This window comes from Anguilla rostrata, chromosome 4 (genome assembly GCF_018555375.3).
Source record: "Anguilla rostrata isolate EN2019 chromosome 4, ASM1855537v3, whole genome shotgun sequence".
Lineage (NCBI taxonomy): Eukaryota > Metazoa > Chordata > Actinopteri > Anguilliformes > Anguillidae > Anguilla > Anguilla rostrata.
In genome coordinates, this window is record NC_057936.1 from 62946296 (window position 1) to 62967431 (window position 21136).

The window sequence follows — 21136 nt, forward strand, 5'->3', positions numbered from 1 at the left end:
GAGAGAGGGAGAAAGGTAGGGGCAGAGGTAGACAGGGAGAAAAGAGACACAAAGAGAGAGAGAGAGAGGGAGAGAGGGAGTAAGGTAGGGGCAGATGTAGACAGGGATAAAAGAGACACAATGAGAGAGAGAGAGAGAGCGAGAGAGAGAGCGAGAGAGAGATAGAGGGAGGGGGGAGGTGATTTTTTAAGTGCATCCGCTCGCACAACCGAAGGCCATTAAGAGCACACTCGCTGGTTCTCACAGCAAGCCCGCTAAATGTGACCAGAGGAAAAGAGAGGGATTCTCATTCATCAGAGCGAGAGGAAGGGAACAACATAACCCGCACGGCCCGTTTCATCTTAGAACCTTCAGCAACAAACCACCCCACCCCCCACCCCCACCCCCCAACACTTACAACATATTTTCTGTTGATTATAATGCCTACTGAACTGATGAGGGCGTGAGGCACCGTTTTAAATGTGCGGCTCAGCTGAAAGAACCAAGGCTCTACACTTACTACACTTTACCAGCGTTACTACGGACCAATCAGCCCAGCGTTACCACGGTTTCAGCAATTCACACGTCCGTCCTTCAGCAACGCGCTCGCGTGTTTTGACTTCTTCGCCGAAGTAGACACAACACGGCACGGCTGTATCCCGGCAACGTGTCACAGCTGTATCCCGGCAACGCGGTTCCCGTGCTGTCCTGTCGAAGCGCCCGGGGGCTCACAGCGGCATCATCCGGCTTCCAGGGGGGGGGGAAAAACGGCTTCATTAAGGACTCCTCCCATCTCCTTTCTGAAAAACTTACCCCGCTTGACTTCAGCGCGCCCAAAATCGGCCGCCACCGCAAAGCAATTTCGCAGAAGGGAAATGCCATTCAAATTCACCCCCCTCCCCTCTCCCCACCGCCCCCCAGATCAAATCTGAAAGCGAAATAATGAAATGAGATGCTCGCAGGCAGACAGCACCCCCCCAAAAAAAGGAGGAAGAGAAAAAGATAAAGACAATAGAAATATCTACCCGACTGGAAAAGACAGCCACGCCGCTACGCGAGGTCACGCAGGGACGGCGGTACGGACGGCTAGGGCGCGGCTTCGGCTCCGCGTCGCCGTGGAGACGGAACTCGGCGCGAAGTTCCCGCGGACGGGATTCGCACTCGGGAGTGTCGCCTCAGCGCTGCAAAGTCACGGTCGCGCTCAGGTGCGTCAGGCAGGCGAAGGTCTCGCGACGTCGCCTCAGTCAGGGGCGGAACATCGAAAAAGAAGGTTCCGCTGTTTGCCTCTGTACAACCTGAAACCCCCCCCCCCCCCCCAAAATGAAACCATCCATGAGGAGATTCACATAGTCAGAAGATAACCGGGGTGTTAATGGAGAAGTTGGCCAGATCTTTCGTGACCCAATCAAGCTCTGAGACTGATCGGGCAAGCTTTAGTTCAGGGGTGGGGCTGTGGAGACCAAGCTCCATAAACCATACCATCCTCCCTCCCCCTCCAAACGTGCTAAAAACCAGGCAGAGTAAAAACAATAACCATCGGTGAAGGTCAAACTCCAAATGCAGAATGCCAGAGTCACAGATGGGGAGTCAAGGGCTGGCCAGAAGCAGCAGATTGCCTCCGTAGAGCAGTAGGCTACAAAACCTGGCCTGGGTCACCGGTCGTCTCCGTGACAAACCCGACAAGAGAGAGTTTAGAGAGGAGCAGGAAAACGGTCCCTGTGGCGGGGGCTCCCGTTCCTTGTCCGCTCTGCGGGACCGAGGTGCCCCCCTGCGCAGCGTCGAGTGTCCCGCGGACGCAGTCGTTCTCCGGTCGAAGCGTCGCCTCTCGTCCCTCAAAGCCGTCCTCGCCTCCGTCGCCACGCAGGACGAGCGCGTCGCTAATCGAAAACGACGCGCCTCGCGCAAACATTCGTCTCTCCGAGCCTTCGCCCCCCCCCCCGGCCTCCCCAGCCTCTCCCGGCCAGAGTCCAATCAGCAGCCGACGGTCACACCACCTGCTCGTCATCTGCCTGTCACATCCACTCGTCAATAACAATTATTCACCCCCCCCCAGTTTTCCAGCTCTCTAATTTCTTAAGACTTCATTTGCCCAAAAGACTGGAAGAGCAGAGCAGAGCAGAGCAGAGCAGGCAGTGGCTGCAGGTCCTTATTGACTCAACCAGACGCTATATATACGAGTTCCTTTTTCTTTTTTAGAGCCTCCTGGTGGGGACGCTCCTGACCTTTGACCTCAGGGTTCAAAGGTCAGGGGGCGAACACCCCGCTGGGGCGAGGTGCCGAGGCGCGCCGAGGATTTGCCAGAGTGGAAAAAACACATCAGGACCGCTTAGATTCCGCCGATCTTATCCATCATCCGAGAATCGCGTTATCGCCCTCACATTTCATTTAACCTCGTTCATGAATTCTTTCATGAGTTTGCCCGAGCTGAGGAGCTCTGAGTCTCTGCAGACGTCCGTAGCTATCATGATGTCTGGAAAAAGCAAGCCCTGACTGAATGAATTGCGTGTCTGCGCAGCGCACTGTCAGTCCTCTACAGGATGTTCAGTTCCAAGACACGGCTGATGATGACAAAGAAAAAATAATTACGTTTTTTAAATCCTACAAAGTGTTTTTTAAAAAAAAAGGTCTCGTAAATGATACGGATCCCACAAAAGCAGTTTTGAATGTCACATTAAAGCACCCGTGTATTCATTTTTGCATACGTAAAAAGAAACCAGACAGGATTCAACTCCAGCTGGGAAATAAATGCGTGCAGCAAAGCAAACATACAGTACGTCAAAATTCCAAAAGGGTCAACCTCGATTTGTACTGTCATAATTCCCAAGGCTGAACCTCGGAATTCATGCATACGTCAGAATCCAAGAACGATTGTACTCATATCTGAATAACCTCGGAATTCCAAAGTACTGTCAGAATTCCCAAGGCTCAACCTCGATTTGTACTGTCATAATTCCCAAGGGTCAGCCTCAATTTGTACCATAACTTTGACAAAAAAAAAGGGGGGGGGGGATTGGCAGGGAGGGGGGTAGCAGTAACCTTGATTATCTGGCCTTGTAACGCCCCCCCTCTCTGCATTTCCATCCACAAATGTTGTTCTGAGGGCTGAGCTTTTTTTGCCCCGACCGGCGGAAAACCTCACGTTCCGTTTCGCCCGAGGGCTTGCTTGCACCCGACGCAGCCAACCTCGCCTGTAAAATAAATTCCGTTCCGCTTTCAGCGCCAGATACCGCACCTTCACCTCATTAGAGAAGGGCAATTCTGGCAGCCGATCAATTGTCAGAACACTGTGTTTTTTTTTTCTTTTTTTGAAGGAAAAAATAGGGCAGGGATTTCATCTGTTGTTAAGTAACTCTGGCAAGGAAAGTGACTGTGGATTCAGAGATGATTCTTCAGTCCAGTTTCCAGGAAGTCCTTTGAACACTGGCTTTTACATAACATAATATAACATAATGATGAGAACAAGTCGTTCAGCCGAACAGTGCTCGCCATTTTCCTGACTAAATTGTCACAAGGACTTTTAAGCCACAAGGAGAGTGGTATTGTAGTTGAATAAAGATATTTTAACTATGCATGACCATTTCTGTCATTTTAAACAAAATCTTCCATTTTAATCCATTCTTAAAATGTATTTAGCCGGTATCTTCCATGATGTTTTCTTTCATGATTAAATAATACCCTTCAGTGGACTTTGCCAATAGGTTTGCATGTGACATGCCCGAAGCATGTTTCTCTGACCTTACTCAGCTTGCTTGGAGCACTAGAATGTTCTAAGACTGCTCGGGGAACGTCAGTCTGACAAGAAAACCGGAATCTCACGGGAGCCTTCTCCAACGTTCCGGAACCTTTTTGCGTTAGCCGAGCACGTCTACAACAAACCCTGGCTGCCAAAGCAAGAGCAGTGGCTCGTTCCCTAAACTAATAAGGGTTATAAGGCTTGTGTTAAGCTTTACAACCCACAACTGCATCGCCCAATTACCAGAACACTTGCAACAATTCGTAAGGACGCATCTTTAAGAAGGTGCAAGCTTCGTACTGAACCACTAACACTGATAAATGGGATTTTGAACCTAAACAAAAGTGGAAATTTGGTTATTGAAAAACCGCAGTGTATATAACACAGTGAATAAATCCTTCTGAAGAACAGCCTCTGTCCACGGTCCCAGAGAACTTCAGGTTAGCAACGGCACTGAAACAGTAACAGGATTTGCCAGTCTTCCCCGCCAACTTCTTTGTTTTTTCATCCACATTGCACGGAGTTGCACTATCTCCGCAATAACATTCCAGTATGATAATGTGCGGTTTCATCTCAGGTGAAAGACGCTAATCAAATGGAAGGCACCAGGCCTGTTCATTTCCTCGCTTCGCGGATTCACTCGTCACAGAAGCTCAGCCGTCAGCTCACAGGGAGGAAGCATTATAATTACTGATCAGGCACAAAAAAGAAAAACTGCTCCGAAGTTTTAAAACCACGCAATGCCCTCCTCCCCCCGCCACAGAATCTGCACTGGAGAACCTCCAACTGACAATAAACATACATCAGTACGTGCTTTGGAAATCACAACTATTCCAAGCAAGACAAATCTTTTGATACTGCTTGTTTAGTCTAGTACCTTTTTTTTCCTGTTTGTTTTAAGTCACTTAGTTTAGACGTTAGACACAACAAAATAAATCCTGCTAGGCAGTGCAAAACGTTATGTTCAAAGTGTGAGAAATCAATAAGGTAAGATCTCCCAGAATCCCATCCCCCCACACCCCCCCACCCCCCACCCACCCCCCCAAGCACAAATTATTCCCAATCCGGTGCAGCCACTTCTCCCAACAGATGGAAGCCAATTAGCCACCTGCCTCGGGGAAAACACTTGGGTGCTCACGTGAAGCTTCGGGGCAGCTGCAGCGGGGTGCCGGGTGGGTGGGTGGGGGCGGGGGTTGGCGGCAGACCTGCCACCGCTTTGGGAACGGCAGAATGGAGAATTAATGAGGGAGTGGCACCGGGGCGATCCAAAAAAGCGATGAGGGGGATCAAAACAGTCGCCAAGCAGAAGACGGAGAGGCAGCGACTATCTAGGCACCATCGCACCAAGCCTGTTTTTTTACCCCATGAGAATGAGTAAACAAATGACTTAATCTGTAGAACAATCTGCAGATTTTTAAAAAACGCTGCTTTTAAATGGGCTGGTGTCAGACTCCGAGTCTTTGTTGCCTTCGGGGTAGACCAACTCATTTCACAACAGAACAAGAAATGCTTTAACAGCATCAACACCAAAAATATTTTTTTTTAAATCGCTTAACGCCATTGATTCTATCAATTTTCTCGTCACTGTGTAAAGGCCTTGCCTCTGTCCAGTGATGTCACTTCCTCTCAAATCAAGGTTTGAAAATCGTTTTCAAATCAAGCCACTGGACCAGAGACCTGCAGCTCGGACACCAGACTCGTTTCAAGAATAAGCACCCAAATCCACGGTGGAAGGTGTTCAGGTGTAACTTCTAACATGGTTGGTCAGGGTCACCTCTGGCATATACTGTATGGTAAAGGCTACAGTTATGTAGGCCAAAACACAGCTATGTAGGTCATTCAGTGGCAATGTCGTCTGTAGGATTTTAAAACTCACAGCCAATGGTGGCACAGAAAACAGAGGGAGATATGTCTAAAGAAAGAGATCAAGACTCCTCTGTCTGCGATATCAAAACCTGTCACAGGAAAAAAGGCAGATGTCAGCCTCATCCTGGAGGCAGCCAGAACCTCTTTTTGATGCAACAATAACGCTTTGAAAAAAAACCCAAGTTTGATCTTGAAAAGTTTCTAGTCCCTCAGAAGCTGCCAAAAAAAAGGATTAAATAAAATGCCAAGAAGAATTAAACTCTGCGATACTGAAGACACATTTTGAACAGGAAATATATTCCACGGCTTCTGTGCTCTCAACTTCAAGGCACTTGTTTACTTCGCCACCCCCCAACCACCAAATGTGAAAACGGAAACTGGCACAGACTTACATAATGTCAATAAAGCTGGTTGAAATTCAAATGAGAGCACCACTATGCGCCACCAGTGGAATTCATACATGCAAATAGGTCTCTATGTTTAGACGAAAATAAAAAAAACGGTTACCATCCTTACTGACTGGAAATTATTGAGCTGAGAGTCTATGATAATGCTGAGAGAACCTGGCCAATCAGGAAAGAGCAGGCCACACCCATTGTTCACCAGTAGGTGAGACCTTTCTTGCGGTGGTCAAGGCAGTGTGGGACTCTGAATGTGAAACCCAGTGAAAAAATAGGAATCGAGGAACTCCCTGACTTCACAGCGCGCTCGACATTCAGACCCCCTCCTCGGTGCCAAGTTTATCGACGGCAGTTTACGCCATCTTAAAACTTAATCGTCACCCGGGAAGAAGAAATGGCCGACGGCCTGTCTCCATTTACACCGGACATCAATGGCTCTGATTTAACGCCGAAATAATTAAACGCAGTGAAATACGACGGCCCCCGCCTCGGCCCGAGCTGCACAGTTAAAACGCAGGCGGGGTCTTCTGAGCAGGCAACACAGGAACACAAAGGAAGAGGAGCAGCCGTCTTCGTCTTTCCCACCGGGCTTCGGCGGCAAGGCGGCCCGTGGGCGAATTCTCCCGGCTTCCGAGCCGGGGACAGAACTCGACCCGCACTGTCACGCCACACAGAAGCAAAACAGTCCCACCATCCTACAACCGGCAGTGCAGTATAATGGGTAAGGAGCTGGTCTTGCAACGTAAAGGTCACAGGTTCAATTCCCAGACAGGACAATGCTGCTGTACCCTTGAGCAAGGTACTTAACCTGCGTTGCTTCAGTACATATCCGGACGCATCGCTCTGGATGCTAAATGCCTGTAATGTAATGCAATGAGCTTCTGAGCTAAAGACGACAATCAAGCCCAAAACTCTCCGCATCTTCCAATGCGTAGATTCACAACTGAATGGACACCTAAATAGCATCTAAGCCAGCGTCAGCTCAGCGTGCAGAGGTGACCAGTGATCAGGTTGCAGGTTTCAAAGCCCTGTTATAGTTCTACTGTCGCAGCCATGCGAACCAAATGAGCTGCCACTGATACTAATTAATTAAGTTAGAAAAATTCAAAGGAAAGCAGAGAGAGAGAGAAAAGAAAAGCAGAGGGGGCTGTAGATCGGCAAAGACTCCCTCGCGAAGCGGAGCTTCGCATTTCAAGAATAAATTAAAGTCTGTGAACGCAGATGGTCGTCAGAGGTCTCAACACGCCCTTGCCTTGCCGATGAGGAACAGCACTCACTGTAGCACGGAAACGCACGCCAGTTTAGACACCGGTCAGGCGGTCAGACAGCTGTGCGCATTTAGCATACGCCCACTCTCTCTCTCCAACAACTTCCATGCATCTCCACAGTTTACGTTCGTCTTTCCCGCCTTCAACCTAATTGACGGGGACTGCTGAGAAACTATTGGTCGCACGCCCAAAAGTGGGCGGGGTCTATCTGAAGTGTCGTCACGGGGGCTTGCAAGCGGAGAGGTATAGCCTAGACCTGGCGAACTAAGCTAGGAACAAACTCACTCCTGATGTGGCTGTGCAGGTAAAGCTCAGCCCCCGCACCGCTTTACATGACCACCAGGGGGCGGTAAAACCACCGTCCCCCCCATTTGTCACACACACACACAGGAACAGTGTACAGTTAACAGCAGGGCAATGACCTTCTCACCCACGCCTTTACTACCTGCCAGTCAGTTCTGATGTGCCAGAGCTTTCGAGGACCCATAACCACCGCCCATTCCTGGTCACAGAAGCACAGAGTACAACTGTGTCATTGATGGGGTCCCACCCCCCAGTCCCAGGACGGGCCCGACATTCAGCGCCGCCCCACCCCCCACCCCCACCCCACCGGCTCACTCTACGTCATTTCCAGGACAGTGATTTTTTTAACGTATGACAGTTCGAAATGGCAGCAGATCAGAAACTGTCACCATGGGGGGGAGCGGGGGGGGGATGGTGTTCTACGTGTGAAATGTACAATGTGTGAGATGTGCAATGTGCAAGGTACCCACTGATGCTACATGGCTCCTTTCAAGTGCATTTTTAGGTGACGTGAATTCAGTCCTGAACACCCATGCCATTTAACTCCCACCAGTTTTGAACAGCAGGTAGCACTACCCTTTGAGTGTGTGTGTGTGTGTGTGTGTGTGTGTGTGTGCATGTACAAAAACCACACAAATGTGACTGTGCTGCTGAGGGTCAGTCTGGAATAACCCCCATACATGGCAGATCTGGATTGAAGAGGAGCTCGAACAGATGGAAGCACTTAATTAAGCAAACCCCTGGTGAAAAAGCAAACGCAAATGCGCGAGGGTGGGGGCCGGGGGCATAATAACGATACTTAAACTCCTGAGCGGTCATGCATTGCTGTTTTTTTTTCTTTCCTTTCTGCTTTGTGTTCAGAATCCTTAGAGGGAAGAGGTGACTAGCCACCGATATTTGACGGAAGCCGCGCAGTCGCCCTTGCCAGCTCGTCATAAGGCAAGGTCTGTAATAATCATCACTCCAGTTTAAATGAGGATAAAGCTAACAGACAGACTCCGTGTCTCAACTGAGCCACTCGCACCTAAACTCGTCTTAATACCTTTCAAGAATAAGGCCGTCAGATCAGACCAGCGACCAGCGTTAAATCGGATGTCTTCATTGCGTACTGACGATGCCTACAGACACTTGGCACATTACAACGACGCTGTAACTCGTTCAATAAACTGCACCCCCGTTCTGAAGAAAATAGGCTACTGAGTACAGACGAGTGAGACAAGCCACACTTAAATTATTCTACTGATAAAACCCCCATATTTCACTGCGGTAACATTTAGCGCTACCTCAGTCAATCGTTAATCGAAAAACAAATTACTTAGGAGATTATTCCTAAACCTAAAGTACGCATTTTAGGATTACTGGTGATAATGCTGCCTTTTTCATATTTGCAGACAACTAACAAATTTGCTGAATAACCTGCCAACAGATGGGCATTGCTACAGTTATAAAATAAGGAAACTGAGCTTAAAAATAAAAAAGATTGAGACTTGTGAAAAAACACGCCAATAACAGAAAAAAAACACTAGTAGTGAATGATACGAAATGTACTGTATAGCGTTCCTCTTGTACCCGATTATGTCATCGTCTGTCCTCTCTCTTCGCAGGCAGCGAGACTACCCGAGGAGACGTGTTCAGGTCTGTCCGACAGACAGGAGGGCACCAGTGCGAACTAGCTTTGTTATTCCCTGAATCTAATCACTCGCAGTAAATGTGTCAGGGCTCGATCTCACGGCACTGCACGAATAATAACACGTTCCTCTTCTGGATCTGCGGCTTGTTTGTTTACGAAAGAAAGCTGCAGACGCATAGTCAGGCCGCGTCGTGTTTAGAAAAAAAAATGCGATTTCATAGACATAAATGAAAATGATTATGTGACAATGCCAAATAGTGCGAGTTATGCTCGACACAGTAACCTGCGAGGTTTGTTCTATTAGCATTGTGTCTATGTTTAGTAAAGTCTGACTAAATCGCAGCATATTAAAGTTTGGATCAAACGCAAGCAGAGGATATCGCACTTAGGCAAACGCATTTTGTGATAAGACTTCAAAAATAAAACTTACTCTGTTTCAGTGGGGTAGGTACCGATCTACATTGAGGTAAACAAAAAATGCCCTAGTGCAGGAAGCAATTTCTTGTGCAGCTTATCAGACATATCAGGGTGACATTTCCTGTTACAGTAAGCTAACTTTGCTGTGCTAGAAACATTTAAAGAATAGCCGTTATGCAGGCTGGCTATTAAATATCTCGAGAATAGAGTGCATAGATAAATTAGCCCAAAGACAAAAGTAAACCGTCACAGCTACCTAGGTAGCCAGATACATTCGGTTTGTTAGCCCTGTTTATATAGCTAATCTACACGCGTTCAAATAATGCTTTGGACGACATGAAAATAGCTCACCTTTAAAATCCTTTCACAAGTCATTAGCATATTAAGGTGTATCCACATTCGTTCTTTGCAGCTGGTTAGGCAGCATTTAGGTCTTCATGTGAAGCTTGCTTTGGGTTTCGAAAGGCGTGCGCTCCCTCGTCTGCCTCAAATGTTTCTGTTTTCTCTTGTTTCAACCAACTACATAAAACCCCTCCCACCCCTCCAGTTTTACCAATGGTGGATCAGCTTCTTCCAAAAGACCACCCACTGCCTCAAACCACGCCCCCTGTTTAACATTCCCAAATCGAACTCCCCGTTTCCACTGATTTTTTGAAGTGTGTCACGGTTTGGAAAAAGTTAACGAACAAAATTAGGGAACGAACTCCGCTGCAGTGCGCAATAATTTGTGGATGGGAAATGACCACCGGATATTACTGCAATATGTATTCATAGAAACCGTGACAATAGAATGTATTATTAATGTTAGTGAAGCCTGGCTCAGTCGAACTATTTCAATTTGAATTTTATATGAGTATCGTTTAATGACAACAGACATCAGGACCTGATATGGAAGAAAAGTGAATCTTCTAAAGCAATTTGTACCATCTGTTTCAGCTGATAATAATAATAATAATAATAATAATAGGCCTACTAACTTTTCTTGCTTAGGGTGCTTTTCTTTTCTTTTCACTTAAAAGTCGTAGAAGGTTATTGTGTCCAGTTGCGCTGGACTAGACTTCAGTATGGGTCAGAACCAATTTTTGGAACCCTGAAAAGGAATGGCGTAAAAGGCTAAAAAGAACCAGCCTGTATGGCCTAATTGAGGCAATTATGGCAATTTTTTCCCCTTTTAATTCAAAAACATGAGCAACATGCAAAAAAAAAAAGTTTAAATCAGGCCTCATTCTCAGAGAAATGGAATGTCATTACTACAGGAAGCCAGCCAGCCAGTCAGTCAGTCAGTCAGCCAGTCAGTCAGTCAGTCAGTCAGTCAGCCAGTCAGTCAGCCAGCCAGCCAGTCAGTCAGTCAGTCAGCCAGCCAGCCAGTCAGTCAGTCAGTCAGCCAGTCAGTCAGCCAGCCAGTCAGTCAGTCAGTCAGCCGCTAAACGAGGGACACTGCTGTGTGGGAGGGCTGCTCTTTCCAATAAGTGCTGCAAACGCAGCAATTTCTTACTAACGGTGGTGGGTCACTGATAACTCAACGGCTCATTAGGTGGGCTGTGGGCATCAGAACATTCGGGACACCCTTTATGGGACACTGCAAGGAAGCTACAGCTGCTCGGGTTACACAAAATGGACCTCGGAGGCACACTGGAGCTAAATTGGTGTTTCTTGGTGGTTTTTTTTTTCTTCTTCTTCTTCTTTTTTGTGAGAGTGTATTACATTGCACGAAGGGCATAGCATGTTTGAAAATGTTTAATACAAACGTTCCATGAGCAGTTTCCTATCACACTGGTTCCTCGACAATGTGAACTTGAAAGTACAGTACCTGCATGTTGCATTTGTGACAAGATTTTCATGCATAATAAGCAGACCATGTGTGCCTCTGAGTGTGTGTGTGTACCTGTGCATATATGTGTGTGCGTGTGTGTGCAGACGTGCGTGAATGGGTGTGTATGTACATGCGTGTGTGTGTGTGGTGTGCGTGTTCACATGCATGTGTGTGGTGTGCATGTGTGTGGTGTGAGAGTTCATTCACATGTGTGTGTGCAGTTTGTGTGTGTGTGTGTGTCTGTTGTGCATGTGTGTGGTGTACGTGTACTGTGTGTGTGTGTGTGTGGTGTGTAAGTGTGTGTGTGTTTTCAAAAAACCAATCCATTGTGAATTTTCCGATGCATTTCATTAGCAGTATGGATTTGAACACTTGAAAATGATAGGTCACTTCTGAATGACAGGTCAGCCAATTAAAAATGAAAGAAATTACTGCAGAGTCATATCACACAGGAGCTACAGTTTTTTTTTTTTTGTTTTGTTTTTTTTTAAACAAAACAAGAGTCTGTTTACCATTCCAGTGATTCACCCACGCCGCTCACAAGCAGCTTGTTCAGTAAGCTGTCAGCCATCAGTCTTTCAGGGCAATTATCTAGCCGCCCCGTCTGATTGCTGTCCAAAGACGAAACTCATTTCATTCATCCACCCTCAAGCCACCCTTTGGATGAGCCATTAAAACCCAACTGTTGGCTCGCTGTGGTCATTAAAGACGAACGAGTCGCTTACAAAAAAAAAATATTTAAAATGACACACGTCCAAAACCACATGTGAACACCCAACAAAACATTACATTCATGTGACACATTACCCGTGGTGAGGCGGTTATTGTACATATTTTAACGTGTCAGTCCACGTGCTGTTCCTTATCTTGTTTGTTTAGACAGTCTCTTCCGGGCGTCATTGCCAAAGGGCACATACTTGTGACGAAAACGGCAGTAAGAATATTAAAGATGCAGTAGGCCCATGTGTTTTACTGGCTGTCATTCAAACAGGGAGCCGCACCAACACATTTTGTACCCGTTTAGGTGTAACACTGTACTTTTTACTCTGGGCGTGCGTACCTGGTCTTTGTACCCACACGCTCAGAACATAGTGTTCCACTCTCGTGCCAATTTGAATCTCTTGTGTGTCTGTGTGTGTGTGTGTGTGTGTGTGTGTGCGTGCACGCACACGTGCGGGAGTGTGTAATGCGCGTATGAGTGCATGCACATATAGAGCACGTTAGCGCAAAGAAGAAGGGCACTGTGGTCCTGGTTGGTCTGCAGCAGCACTGACCGAAACAGACGCCTGTCATCGCGGATTCTGTCATACGATTGACATCGCATGGCGTGCAGTACTTTCTTCTTCTTCTTCTTCTTCTTCATTTGTGGTTGTTTCTGTTCATCTTTTTTTAACCCGCTCGCCATTCAGCTAGCGTAGACGATGACAACACTCGCGCGGACGCGTAAACGTTTGATTGGCTGTCAGATCCAGGTCGGTTTGCGCCCTCCCAGGACTGGTCTAGGGGTCAGGCCAAGTACCCGCAGGCATACTAAATCGATTCGTTTTTAGACCAAACCTGTCACTGCACAACGACATTTAATAAACGACAAACTACTTTACGATTACAATCGATAATGACAGAGGTAGGCCTGTGTGTTATTAAAGAGTTTTCGGTCACGCAAGAACGCAGGTATTTATTTCTATCGATTGTTTTATTGTCTGTCGTGCTACTCACACATTTTATGTCACGCCAAGACAGTAAACAGGATAATGCTGACTTGCCGGTTCTTGTCTTTCTTGTGGTTAAATCTGGGCATCAACCGAAAAGCTGCTGATAATTCTAGGAATAATACGATCGCAATTATCTGTAAGAGACTAAGCCAAAGTATAAACGATGCACACACAAAAAAAAACAGGATGAGTCACCGACAAACAAGTCGCAAGTTTCCACAGGTCTGAGCCGCTAGATCCCTCAGAGCTGAATCTATCTGAAACGTATTGGGGTGTCTTTGAACCATTTCTATTTAAAAACCAAAGCCTCCTTTTAACCGGTAAATTCCCTCACACTCTTTCATTCGGCCACACGATCTGGAGTTCAAGTCTCCGCACGAGATCCCCGGCGTTCGAATGAAAAGCGTAGGCGTCCGCCGCTGCTCGAGGCGGAACCGGAGTCGGGAAACAGGGGGTCGGTCTCCGTCCCCCACGGAGGGGTCAGAGCAGCCGACCGGAATGTTCCGGCACCGTGGATCGACTACTGCGTGGGCTGGATGGGGCAGATCGGGGGGGGGGGGTTTCTCCCAATGCCCAGGTTACGTACATCAAACAGCAAGGCAGGAGAGCGGGCCAGGCGCTGCCGCGTGCCAACCCGGTCCAGCTTGGCACTGTTGGCAAACACCTGTCCATCCATTCACAGTACCCAATCACCCATTCTACGCCATTTTGTTTTTACTGTAGTGCAGAGTCTGTATACGTTTGTAGTGGGTGGCGGGGTTCTTTTTTATGCCAGTTCCTGCATTTAGCCTACTGAAAACACCCTCATAGCCTTACAAGGTAACGTTGAGGCGAGCAAAACAAAAATGAAACTGAAAACCTCCACTGTGGTTCTTTGATGTGCCCACAGCACCGTCACTTCCTGTGTGCCACAGTAATTACCACTGCCTGAGCTTAATAGGACACAACGGTTCACACATTTTTTTAAAATGGCCCAGAGGTAGCGTTTATTGATTTAAACCTTTTTTCAGGATTTCAACACATTTCTATTTAGGATCTCATTTTTTGTACAGAATAAGCTGACGTGCAGTAGACTTTATCACAGTGGAACTGTTAAGTTTGTCTTTTGTTTTCTAGCAATTCGCAAACTTCAGGGTGACCTGTAGGCGGCCACATTTCTACCATTTTGTACCCCCTCTTTTCCTGAGCTGTTCAGTGCACAGCAGATTACAGAACAGGGCAGTACTGGTGCTTAAACATTACACGATGGGACAGAGATGGGCGGGAGTTTGAAAGAGTAGGGAGGGGGGTGTTAAACCTGGAATCCCGATTAATTCGCACAGACAAGCTCTCCACATCTGGCCAAGTAAAAAGCCCCACCACATCTGGTTGGCTGCTCAATGCCATGCGTTCCCTGCCCAATTTCAGTCCCCTGATTGCCACAGTAAATGAGCATTCAGTTCTCAGACAATAAATAAATAAATAAATAAAATGACACCTTGTCCACAGTGTACGAGCTGGTTTTCAGTTATAAAAATATATGAAATACATGCCGTTATTTCGAAAAATATATCCCGCCCAACGCCCTATTGCTGCATGTACAGGAATCACGACTACAACTCACATGCCAAAAACAGGTAGTGGAAGGGTGATTTCATGTGGTAATTCATTCACGTTTTTTCTAATTATGTTGCCCTGTGCTGTATACGTACGGTTGCGAATCGAGCTGCTCTTAATTAATTCACTGAGCTGCAAGTTAAATAGCGGTTTGAATTTGACGCCTCTTGAAGGTTAACTGCTGTGAGTCCATTTGTTGGGAAAACATGTTGCTGCAGGTCTGTTTGTGCAAAAGATGACAGGGCTGCTTGTTAGCTGACTGCTTTGCAGGGGTTTTGGCCCTCTGGTGGTGAAATGCTGGTAGTGCCTGCCAAGGGAGACACTTCCTCTGGGAGAGTGAGAGAGTGGGTGAGTCTTTCACCCAAGAAACAGACAAGAAAGGCAGGAGGATAGACAGAGTGTGCAAGTGAGTGTCTGACTGAGTAAGTGAATGCACACGTGTGTGTGTGTGTGTGTGTGTATGAGCGTGTGTGTGAGCGAGCGCGAGCGAATGTGTGTGAGTGAAAGAATGTGTGTGAGAGTGTGTAAATGTGTGTGTGAGAGTGAATTTGTATGTGTGCGTGTGTGAGAGAGATAGTGAATGTGTGTGAATGTGTGTAGAGAGAGAGAGAGGGAGACGGAATGTGTGTGAGAGAGTGTGTGTGAGGGTTTCTACCTTTTCCAGGCTGGCTTCCCTCCAAACACAGCCAAAAGTAAGTTGTTTATTCAGCACATACTCTCAGGATCAGGGCTGCGATGTATTCAGCTTCGTGGATATGACCGTTGCAATGAAAATTAATTCCTGCTCCAGACGTATGTCAGACATTTTTGTTGTCTGCATCTAATTTCTCTTTCATTGCAGACTTTGGCCATGATTTGCCAGACAAGGCTTAGCCTGTGAAGGCATGAACAGGCATATGCCTGTCTGTCAGTCTGTCTGGCAGTGCCTGGTTGATTTGAAATTCAGCGAAGAACTCCCCTCGGCGACGCCACATGAATCAAAATGTAATGGAGTTCCTTCTGAAACAATATCCTCTTAGTTCCATCCAGAGATTCCAAATTCCTGTTGTGCTCAATAAGAAGCCATAAACAGAACCGTAAAAAAAAAAAACAAAGTAAAATGGTAAATTTAGCAGTACACCTGGGAATCACACACATCCGGGTTCTTCTACGTCCATTAAATCCCTAGTAAAGATGTACTTCCTGTTGTGATCCACTTCTTGATTTAATGGAAAAGTTCCTAAAAACACCAATCCGATGGTCCCAAAGGTTAATGAGCCAAACTGAGTATCTTAAGGGTTGTGTGCAAAAGCTGAGGCATGATGGGACTCTTTTGTTGTTTGTTAGTTTCCTCCAGTATATGAGGATGTTATTCTGGATTTTTTTATTCTTCTTCTTCTTTTTTGGAAGACAGACACCTTCAGCTGGGCGAGGAAGATGGATCACTCTGACATTCAGGGAGGGTGGGGGCGGGGGGTGTTATCGAAAGAGATTTTCTTTGGCAGAAAGTAAAATTGTCATGTTTTCTCACTGAATAGCGTGTTCAGTTATCTTGCCATTTGGCTGTCTTTATGTTCCATTTCAAAACTATTCCTGCAGCAAACCATAAATAAACACAAGAGATATGGTCTGAGTACTGTTTGGCAGTTGAATGATTTAGCAATTGATTTAGTTTTTCATTTGTATAGATTCTGTGCACTTTTGGATTATCTCTGGGAAATTTGACTTTGAGTCTGACAGATACACCTGTATTGAAGTCACCTAAGCTCATGTTGCAAAAAAGGATGTCAGTTCATTTAATACATTTTCGATTAGATATAAATGGGTTGTTCTGAGGTTCTGCTGTTCTTAAGTGTTCACACAATGTGGAAGAACTGATCGAACGCATCAGGTGTCAGTATTGCGTAATCGTTAGGAAACCGTACTTGAAAATGTCCGTTGGATTCTCAGGTGGAGTGCTACTCTTGTATTCTTGAACAAGTAGTTGGCCTTCATTCTGTAAATAGCCTATGCACCAACGCAAATGTAAAAAGTAAGATGTATAAGTCGCTCTAAGGGTAGCATTTAATGCGTAAAATGTAAATACAAATGTATTGCCAGACCCTGTTATCTTAGTGAGGAATGAAGACTGTCTGAAAACAGCCTCTGTGTTTGCCCCCCATCCTCAACGTCGCAGGAGCAGCACATTGAAGGTTCACCCATATTCAAAACACGGCTTTGCGCACGCAGACGCGCGACCCCCGATGCAACAGCTAACAGCTTTTTGTTCTTCCGTTTACAAGTCATAACCGGAGGAGGCGTTACAGCAATGATCCATGTGCCTCATTTCGAAAAATAAACAAACGAAAGGGGACTTTTATCTCCTGCTGCTAAATCGTCATAATCTGCGGAGGAGCGATAGCAAGGATCACTGCATCCTGTTCGACAACAAGCAGACAGAACTGAATTTGTATCTTCTCCCATTAGCTTACCGTTATCAGAGGACACGTCGCAGCTTTCAGTGAGGCGGTTATCATCTCCATCCGATTTTACACCCATTCACAGTCCTCTAGGTTTTTAACAGTGACTCATTCCACCACTTATCTCGCGTGGTAAACAGGTAGCGCACTTCATTACGCATAATGAGATCCCTGTCCCGATGGCGCAGTGGCGCGTGGGCCCGTGCGCATCATGTGACACCTGCCGGAAACGTCCTTCAGCGTCGATTTACATTGTTTTTTACGTTCACGCGTTTAGCCGATGATAATACTCAGAGCCACTCTCATTTCTGACACACAGTCCATTTGCACAGCTGGATGTGTCATCCCCAAGGCTCCTCCACACGTGGGAACTGAGGCCACAAGAGCTGTATGTCCCAGTTCCAAAACCATTTTACCAGAGGAGGAAAATCCTGGTTCAGAAAGTAAAAGTCCTCACCCCAGTATGTTGTTCCTGTCACCTGGATTTGCTCATTAGTACAACTCCTCAGCCAGGAGGTAGAACTAAATTGTGAAGCCGGTGAAAGTTCAAAGATGGAAGAAGCACATGGTAGGACTTTTACTTTCTGACACCTGGACTTTCCACTTCTGTATTTTACTACAACCCTGGAATTCAAATCACGGTGCTCAAGGGAACAGAACTGCTGGTTTTCCACCCTCCCCTATCCTTGGAGTCAGGTTTCAATCAGTCTGGCAAATCTGTAGAATTATTTTTCATTTAATTACGTGGGAAAACAAGAAAATCAGGCCTGGATTTGGGTTCGAGGGCCAGATTTGAATATCCATGTACTACCCCGTATAATATTCAGGTAGTGTCTGTATCAGTTACACTCTATAATCCAGGGGTCTCAAAATTCGGTCCCGTAGGGCTACAGCTGTGATTTCCTTTCAATCAGCAGCCAATTTAGGCCTTGGAAACAAGGTGCGCAGACAATCTTTAGACAATCACTGACTTAAACGAAGCACTTACAGTATGTGCAGGAACACATCAGGAACCAGCAGACTCCCTGGCCCTCCAGGACTTAAGTTTGCGATCCCTGCTACAGCCATAATCCAGCCCAGGTTTACTTTCCTCCCAGGTAATTAACTGAACAATTAGTGCTACTGATTGCCCAAACTGTCTGCAGACCTGAGTCCATGTTTACCAGGACGTTATGGGCCAGTTAGAGCAGTTGGTAAATAAACATGACTCATCTCACTGACACTGGGTTCGAGGTGCTACATCTATCTTTCTTTCTCCTTTTATTTCCCGAACCTTTACACAGCGGCCAGAATTACCCAGAATTCAAAGCCCCGCTCCCTCTATGCCCTCTCAGTATAAGCAAGTTTGATATGACACCTTTGTATTACAATAGACTGTCTGATTGTATCATTCGACTGGGGTTGTCTGGTTTTGACTGCACTGGGCAAAAGGTGAAAAATGGAAAGGGGGGGGGGGGGTGAGAAAGATTTGTGTGTAGCATGTAAAACAGTCCATTCACAGGAAATAGCAGATGTAAGGGGTGCATGCAGGGTTTACATATTTCCTAGTATAAAAAAAAAAATTAATTGTGATATTTCTCAGCAATATTAATTTATAAGGGAAAAAAGCGCTGTAAACATTTCTGTTAATAATTTACATCTTCCGGGAAAATTCATTTGATAAACCCTTTTGCCTCGGATGCAATTTTGCATGTCAGTCGATAAATTAACCAGACGCTCGTTCTGTGTCCATTCGTCAAAAGCCATTCGCTGCATCAGAAGTGGCTGATTATCCTGGCTAATGGAGAGACTTGTGGTCGGAGGGATGAATGGGGCCCATTACAGGCCATCAACCCCCCGTTTCTCCAAACTGGACCCAGCGCGGGACGGCTGCGGCATCGTTTGAAAATCAGACCTGAAAAAAAAAAGATTCCGTCTTTTCTCAGCGACGCACCGGCACTTGTTTTTGTCGCCGTCGTCGTGGTTGTTTTCGGGCTACAACAAAACAAGAAAAACAAGAAACGTCGTTCTTTATTCCAGCAGAAGCACCATCGAGTTTTCATGCAAAGATGTGCAAATATGTAAGGGAAAAAAAGATATTGAAAGCATTGTATGTACCAAAGCCCAGGGTGCGGCAGTGCATAATTTGTGGAGGGAATGTAGCAGTCTGCAGGATTGTTTTGGTCTTTTGGCAAACCACAATGAAATTTGCTGTAACAATATTGAGGAGGGGCTCTTGAATTCAGAAGTGTTAAAAGGCTACCACGAAATACGAATTTAAGATGAGTTAGCGTATAGCAGTGCAGCAACACCGCAGATGCAGCAAGAGAAGTGTTTGCCTTTTTTTCCGTCTCACACGAACAGCGCGATGTCAGATCGGCTTGTAGGACACACCTTGAAATGCCATTGCATGCTGGGAAGATGGAGGAAGAAAGCCGTTTTTCGGGGCAGCAGACTACTGAAGGGGGGGTAAAGTTTATTAAGCATTCTCATCGGGGGGTCCCGATTTCAAAGGCTGCAAATCCGCCAGCTCCAGATTCCGCGTTCCAACACCCATATCTCGCTCTCCAGATGCAGATTTTTGTTCCCCTTCCCTTAAATATTTTCTCTGTGGATGAGCCCGGCCTGATTAATCCCGAACTCCCAGGCTAGGAGTGATCAATGATTTCAGTAATTCGGCTGGCAAAGTGTTTGAGCCTTCTGAAAAGGTGCCGCCATGAAGTGTCGTACAGTAGCCTACGTATGCGGTTTGAGAAATGAAAATGACTCATGTTTTAAACATGAATAACATCTTTTCAGCTACTGTAGCTGTTGCTATGGTGAGGAGCTGTCACAGTGGGCCTTGAGGGGCTATTGATTTGACAGCACCTTTTTTAGAAAATAAAAATTAAGAAAATTAATGGTTCCAGGAACCCAGATTACACTGTTTGCTTGTAAACAAGCACGTTCGTATCATAACTTTGAATCTCCATTTCCAAATCTGCATGTCACCCAAGGCATCATGGGACGTGTCTCATTCTGAAGGTGCTTCTGTTTCTCATTCTGATTCATCAATCCACTTTTAAAAAGTGAAAACATACACCTTGAATTCTGCACTCCGCATCCTTTTGCTGAAGAGAAAGAGATGAATGCCTTTGCTGAAGGGATAAAGGGACACACACACACAAACACACACACACACACACACACACACACACTTGTTTCCTCCAGGTTCACTGAGGTTGCTTTAAACCCTGATACCTCTCGGCGCAGCGGTGTCCTTACACGAGGCCTTTATCCAGCCGTTCCTAACGAAACGTGCATCGTCTGAGACAGGACAAATCTCCTCAGGACTGCGAGCTCTGGAGAGGTTTTGTCTCTCATTAGGCAGTACAGCCCGACACTTAGCTACCTGAGTCCCCTCCAGCGAGCGCTCTGAACCAGCTTAGCTGCGGTTCGATGCTCTCAGCATGCTTGTGAGAGAAGAGAGAGTTTGGGTTATTTTTTTTGGGATGGGCCCAAACTTACAAATAAGTTTGTGGGCGGGGGGGGGGGGGGTGTTTTTGTAGAACACCCTTCATTGGAAACTGCTGTTGACTGCTGTTCTCCACAAGGCACACGCCTAAAAGCTTCAACTCTCCTTCTTCCTTCCCCAGAATGCCCCCCCCCCACCCCCACCACCCACCCCGAATGGCTTGCAGGGGCCCCTTTACGTGATGTCATACTTTCCTGGCTCCCGCCCATTCATTGTTTTGACGCTGAAACGAAACACCAAAAATCCATTATTCCCGTGGAGTCGGCCGCTGTTTCGTCCTGGGGGTGGGCGGGTGGGGGGGGGGGGGTGTTACAGGAGGTGGGCTTCAGCCTGTGACTCACTTATTCCTGAATGCAGATTAGGGGACTGCTTGAATGGAGAGACTGCTCTGCCTCTCTCTCTCTCACTATTATTTTTATTTATATATATATATTTTTTTTTTTTAAATGTTGTTTTTGGTTTGATACTGTGTGTATTGGTGGTTATT

At 46.4% G+C, this 21136-nt stretch overlaps 1 protein-coding gene across 1 annotated transcript in view; it reads right to left on the minus strand.

Annotated features, from left to right (window-relative positions):
• LOC135253916 (E3 ubiquitin-protein ligase RNF152-like) overlaps positions 1-10120 on the minus strand; it is a 35317-nt gene extending 25197 nt beyond the window's left edge. The window contains exon 1 of the mRNA XM_064333758.1: positions 9949-10120. The gene's annotated coding sequence lies outside the window, so the exon portion shown is untranslated. The remainder of the gene's footprint in view (positions 1-9948) is intronic.
• Between the last annotated feature and the right edge of the window lie 11016 nt (positions 10121-21136).